The sequence below is a fragment of the Salvelinus namaycush genome, unplaced genomic scaffold (genome assembly GCF_016432855.1).
Source record: "Salvelinus namaycush isolate Seneca unplaced genomic scaffold, SaNama_1.0 Scaffold131, whole genome shotgun sequence".
In the NCBI taxonomy this organism is placed as follows: domain Eukaryota; kingdom Metazoa; phylum Chordata; class Actinopteri; order Salmoniformes; family Salmonidae; genus Salvelinus; species Salvelinus namaycush.
The window spans coordinates 67,501-73,839 of NW_024058020.1; the positions used below are offsets into that span (position 1 = coordinate 67,501).

At 46.9% G+C, this 6,339-nt stretch overlaps 1 protein-coding gene across 1 annotated transcript in view; it reads right to left on the reverse strand.

The window, feature by feature from the left end:
* LOC120036341 (mpv17-like protein) overlaps positions 1-209 on the reverse strand; it is a 6,166-nt gene extending 5,957 nt beyond the window's left edge. Inside the window, exon 1 of the mRNA XM_038982824.1 lies at positions 1-209. This exon is cut by the window's left edge and continues 838 nt beyond it. The gene's annotated coding sequence lies outside the window, so the exon portion shown is untranslated.
* Positions 210-6,339: the final 6,130 nt, after the last annotated feature.

The following is a 6,339-nucleotide window of genomic DNA, read 5'->3' on the forward strand; positions in this document are numbered from 1 at the left end:
GCTCTCCAGTCATAGCTCATCTAGTCTATTTAACCGTTAGGACTACACACATTCTATCCTAATAACAACGGACTCATTTGATAATGGAAGAGTAGCGAAATCCACCGATACGTTACATTTAAAGCATTTCATCCGTCCATTCTAGATCATCCCGTCCCTGTATACCGACCAGTACGGTACAGTATCAGGTTGCTATCTACCAAATCCATCCTGTGCGTCAACCGCTAATCTAGAGGATTGTCCCGTGAGGCGCACAGATTTATAGCGCGCTTCAACAACTCCACAAATCTCAATGACCCCTGTTAGTTTTTAGAGTATTGGGCATGCGGGTTTTAAACCAATCAAATGTGTTGTTAATCTGTTACGCTGCACTTCACTTTTATATGGTGGCCGGTGGCTACTTTTACGCACAGCTCTCTCTCTCTCTCTCTCTCACACACACACACACACACACACACACACACACACACACACACACACACACACACACACACACACACACACACACACACACACACACACACACACACACACACGTTTCAAAGGAATATATACATTTCAAATCTCTCTCTCTCTCTCTATCGCTTGCACACATAGAACAACTCACACAGTGCAATCACATTTTAAAACCCTTTTATTATTTTTGATTAGATGAGCATACCAATGTGTTGTTTTCTGTAAGGTTTTCTGTCTGAAATGCTTTAACCAATGATGACAAGTTTTGTCAACAGTTTGATTTATAAAACCTCAGAGCTCAAATAAATACAGTGTCTTTGCCTACCTATCATCTTTAGGTGCTCTTGAAACGGTGTACAGACAGAGACATGGTTGTCTATCACCACTAGGAGGTGGTGTTGAAACGGTGTACAGACAGAGACATGGTTGTCTATCACCACTAGGAGGTGGTGTTGAAACGGTGTACAGACAGAGACATGGTTGTCTATCACCACTAGGGGGTGGTGTTGAAACGGTGTACAGACAGAGACATGGTTGTCTATCACCACTAGGAGGTGGTCTCTCTCGGTGTACAGACAGAGACATGGTTGTCTATCACCACTAGGAGGTGGTCTTGAAACGGTGTACAGACAGAGACATGGTTGTCTATCACCACTAGGAGGTGGTCTCTCTCGGTGTACAGACAGAGACATGGTTGTCTATCACCACTAGGAGGTGGTGTTGAAACGGTGTACAGACAGAGACATGGTTGTCTATCACCACTAGGAGGTGGTGTTGAAACGGTGTACAGACAGAGACATGGTTGTCTATCACCACTAGGAGGTGGTCTTGAAACGGTGTACAGACAGAGACATGGTTGTCTATCACCACTAGGAGGTGGTCTTGAAACGGTGTACAGACAGAGACATGGTTGTCTATCACCACTAGGAGGTGCTCTTGAAACGGTGTACAGACAGAGACATGGTTGTCTATCACCACTAGGAGGTGGTCTTGAAACGGTGTACAGACAGAGACATGGTTGTCTATCACCACTAGGAGGTGGTCTTGAAACGGTGTACAGACAGAGACATGGTTGTCTATCACCACTAGGAGGTGGTGTTGAAACGGTGTACAGACAGAGACATGGTTGTCTATCACCACTAGGAGGTGGTCTTGAAACGGTGTACAGACAGAGACATGGTTGTCTATCACCACTAGGAGGTGGTCTTGAAACGGTGTACAGACAGAGACATGGTTGTCTATCACCACTAGGAGGTGGTCTAGAAACGGTGTACAGACAGAGACATGGTTGTCTATCACCACTAGGAGGTGGTCTTGAAACGGTGTACAGACAGAGACATGGTTGTCTATCACCACTAGGAGGTGGTCTTGAAACGGTGTACAGACAGAGACATGGTTGTCTATCACCACTAGGAGGTGGTCTTGAAACGGTGTACAGACAGAGAGACATGGTTGTCTATCACCACTAGGAGGTGGTCTTGAAACGGTGTACAGACAGAGACATGGTTGTCTATCACCCCTAGGAGGTGGTCTTGAAACGGTATACAGACAGAGACATGGTTGTCTATCACCACTAGGAGGTGGTCTTGAAACGGTATACAGACAGAGACATGGTTGTCTATCACCACTAGGAGGTGGTGTTGAAACGGTGTACAGACAGAGACATGGTTGTCTATCACCACTAGGAGGTGGTCTTGAAACGGTGTACAGACAGAGAGACATGGTTGTCTATCACCACTAGGAGGTGGTGTTGAAACGGTGTACAGACAGAGACATGGTTGTCTATCACCACTAGGAGGTGGTCTTGAAACGGTGTACAGACAGAGACATGGTTGTCTATCACCACTAGGAGGTGGTCTTGAAACGGTGTACAGACAGAGACATGGTTGTCTATCACCACTAGGAGGTGGTGTTGAAACGGTGTACAGACAGAGACATGGTTGTCTATCACCACTAGGAGGTGGTGTTGAAACGGTGTACAGACAGAGACATGGTTGTCTATCACCACTAGGAGGTGGTCTTGAAACGGTGTACAGACAGAGACATGGTTGTCTATCACCACTAGGAGGTGGTCTCTCTCGGTGTACAGACAGAGACATGGTTGTCTATCACCACTAGGAGGTGGTCTTGAAACGGTGTACAGACAGAGACATGGTTGTCTATCACCACTAGGAGGTGGTCTTGAAACGGTGTACAGACAGAGACATGGTTGTCTATCACCACTAGGAGGTGGTCTTGAAACGGTGTACAGACAGAGACATGGTTGTCTATCACCACTAGGAGGTGGTCTTGAAACGGTGTACAGACAGAGACATGGTTGTCTATCACCACTAGGAGGTGGTCTTGAAACGGTGTACAGACAGAGACATGGTTGTCTATCACCACTAGGAGGTGGTCTTGAAACGGTGTACAGACAGAGACATGGTTGTCTATCACCACTAGGAGGTGGTGTTGAAACGGTGTACAGACAGAGACATGGTTGTCTATCACCACTAGGAGGTGGTCTTGAAACGGTGTACAGACAGAGACATGGTTGTCTATCACCACTAGGAGGTGGTGTTGAAACGGTGTACAGACAGAGACATGGTTGTCTATCACCACTAGGAGGTGGTGTTGAAACGGTGTACAGACAGAGACATGGTTGTCTATCACCACTAGGAGGTGGTGTTGAAACGGTGTACAGACAGAGAGACATGGTTGTCTATCACCACTAGGGGGTGGTGTTGAAACGGTGTACAGACAGAGACATGGTTGTCTATCACCACTAGGAGGTGGTCTTGAAACGGTGTACAGACAGAGACATGGTTGTCTATCACCACTAGGAGGTGGTCTTGAAACGGTGTACAGACAGAGACATGGTTGTCTATCACCACTAGGAGGTGGTCTTGAAACGGTGTACAGACAGAGACATGGTTGTCTATCACCACTAGGAGGTGGTCTTGAAACGGTGTACAGACAGAGACATGGTTGTCTATCACCACTAGGAGGTGGTCTTGAAACGGTGTACAGACAGAGACATGGTTGTCTATCACCACTAGGAGGTGGTCTTGAAACGGTGTACAGACAGAGACATGGTTGTCTATCACCACTAGGAGGTGGTCTTGAAACGGTGTACAGACAGAGACATGGTTGTCTATCACCACTAGGAGGTGGTGTTGAAACGGTGTACAGACAGAGACATGGTTGTCTATCACCCCTAGGAGGTGGTCTTGAAACGGTATACAGACAGAGACATGGTTGTCTATCACCACTAGGAGGTGGTGTTGAAACGGTGTACAGACAGAGACATGGTTGTCTATCACCACTAGGAGGTGGTCTTGAAACGGTGTACAGACAGAGACATGGTTGTCTATCACCACTAGGAGGTGGTCTAGAAACGGTATACAGACAGAGACATGGTTGTCTATCACCACTAGGAGGTGGTCTTGAAACGGTGTACAGACAGAGACATGGTTGTCTATCACCACTAGGAGGTGTTGAAACGGTGTACAGACAGAGACATGGTTGTCTATCACCACTAGGAGGTGGTCTAGAAACGGCGTACAGACAGAGACATGGTTGTCTATTTACATTACATTTACATTTAAGTCATTTAGCAGACGCTCTTATCCAGAGCGACTTACAAATTGGAAAGTTCATACATATTCATCCTGGTCCCCCCGTGGGAATTGAACCCTGGTCCCCCCGTGGGAATTGAACCCACAACCCTGGCGTTGCAAGCGCCATGCTCTACCAAATGAGCCACACGGGACCACCGTCTATCACCACTAGGAGGTGGTGTTGAAACGGTGTACAGACAGAGACATGGTTGTCTATCACCACTAGGAGGTGGTCTTGAAACGGTGTACAGACAGAGACATGGTTGTCTATCACCACTAGGAGGTGGTCTTGAAACGGTGTACAGACAGAGACATGGTTGTCTATCACCACTAGGAGGTGGTCTAGAAACGGTGTACAGACAGAGACATGGTTGTCTATCACCACTAGGAGGTGGTCTTGAAACGGTGTACAGACAGAGACATGGTTGTCTATCACCACTAGGAGGTGGTGTTGAAACGGTGTACAGACAGAGACATGGTTGTCTATCACCACTAGGAGGTGGTCTTGAAACGGTGTACAGACAGAGACATGGTTGTCTATCACCACTAGGAGGTGGTGTTGAAACGGTGTACAGACAGAGACATGGTTGTCTATCACCACTAGGAGGTGGTGTTGAAACGGTGTACAGACAGAGACATGGTTGTCTATCACCACTAGGAGGTGGTGTTGAAACGGTGTACAGACAGAGACATGGTTGTCTATCACCACTAGGAGGTGGTGTTGAAACGGTGTACAGACAGAGACATGGTTGTCTATCACCACTAGGAGGTGGTCTTGAAACGGTGTACAGACAGAGACATGGCTCTATACTGTATATTATTATGTTTTTAGATTGAGGTTTTATTGGGATCCCCATTAGCCGACTCCAATGGCAACAATGGCTCGTCTTCCTGGGTTCCGACACATAACGAAAAAGACATTACAGACAAAAATACTTAAAGATTGACAAACATTTTAAAACGTTAATATGTAGGGGAGGGGGGTTGCGTTGTGAGATGTTTTATTTGTAAAAAAAAAAAAGCTAATTTAGCTGTTTTCTTGACTACTAATAAAACAAATGTAGACTGAACTATGCTATTTTGATACCATAATAATAGAATTGTGTTTTAGTCCAGACTATCCTGACCAGTTGCATCACCACCTGGTATGGCAACTGCTCCGCATCTGACTATAAGGCGCTACAGAGGGTAGTACGTACGGCCCAGTACATCACTGGGGCCAAGCTTCCTGCCATCCAGGACCTATATAATAGGCGGTGTCAGAGGAAAGCCAATACATTTGTCAGAGACTCCAGTCACCCAAGTCATAACTGTTCTCTCAGCTACCACACGGAAAGCGGTACCGGAGCATCAAGTTTAGGTCCAAAAGGCTCCTTAACAGCTTCTACCCCCAAGCCATAAGACTGCTGAACAGTTAATCAAATGGCCACCTGGACTATTTACATTGACCCCCTCCATTTGTTTTGTACACTGCTGCTACTGGCTGTTTATTGTCTATGTGTAACGGATGTGAAATGGCTTTCTAGTTAGTGGTGGTGCGCGCTAATAGCGTTTCAATCGGTTACGTCACTTGCTCTGAGACCTTGAAGTAGTGGTTCCCCTTGCTCTACAAGGGCCGCGGCTTTTGTGGAGCGATGGGTAACGATGCTTTGTGGGTGACTGTTGTTTATGTGTGCAGAAGGTCCCTGGTTTGCGCCCGGGGCGAGGGGACGGACTCAAGTTAAACTGTTACACATGCATAGTCACATAGTCATATGCATACTTGTACAAATGACCTCAACTAACCTGTACCCCCGCACACTGACTCGGTACCGGTGCCCCCTGTATATAACCTCATTACTAACCTGTACCCCCGCACACTGACTCGGTACCGGTGCCCCCTGTATATAACCTCATTACTAACCTGTACCCCCGCACACTGACTCGGTACCGGTACCCCCTGTATATAGCCTCATTACTAACCTGTACCCCCGCACACTGACTCGGTACCGGTGCCCCCTGTATATAGCCTCCACACTGACTCGGTACCGGTACCCCCTGTATATAGCCTCCACATTGACTCGGTACCGGTACCCCCTGTATACAGTGATCCCTCGCCACTTCGCGGTTCACTTATCGCGGATTCGCTATTTCGCGGATTTTCATAATGCATTTTTTTTTTTTTTTTGGTGCATTGTGCTCTGCATTCTGATTCGCTAAAAACTCACTCCCGCTTCTTGTATCAAAACATGCTACGAATTGTGAGGAATGGGACCCTTTGATGAGCCGTTCATTACAGTTCTCC